The sequence below is a fragment of the Arachis duranensis genome, chromosome 6 (genome assembly GCF_000817695.3).
Source record: "Arachis duranensis cultivar V14167 chromosome 6, aradu.V14167.gnm2.J7QH, whole genome shotgun sequence".
NCBI lineage: Eukaryota > Viridiplantae > Streptophyta > Magnoliopsida > Fabales > Fabaceae > Arachis > Arachis duranensis.
The window spans coordinates 24809921-24810264 of NC_029777.3; positions in this window are offsets into that span (position 1 = coordinate 24809921).

Here is a 344-nt window from a genome sequence, read left to right on the forward strand (position 1 = left end):
ACATCCTCTACAAGTCCATAAGCTTGTTTTCTTGAATTTTCTGCCATCTCTAGTGAGATTCTTGCAGCTTGTACCTCAAAGATCCCTAGCTTCTCCATCACAGAGAGAGGCATGAGGTTTATGCTTGACCCTAGGTCACACAGAGCCTTCTTGAAGGTCATGGTGCCTACTGTACAAGGTATTGAGAACTTCCCAGGGTCCTGTCTTTTTTGAGGAAATCTCTGCCTAGTCAAGTCATCCAGTTCTTTGGTGAGCAAAGGGAGTTCGTCCTCCTATGTCTCATTACCAAATAACTTGTCATTTAGCTTCATGATTGCTCCAAGGTACTTAGCAACTTGCTCTTC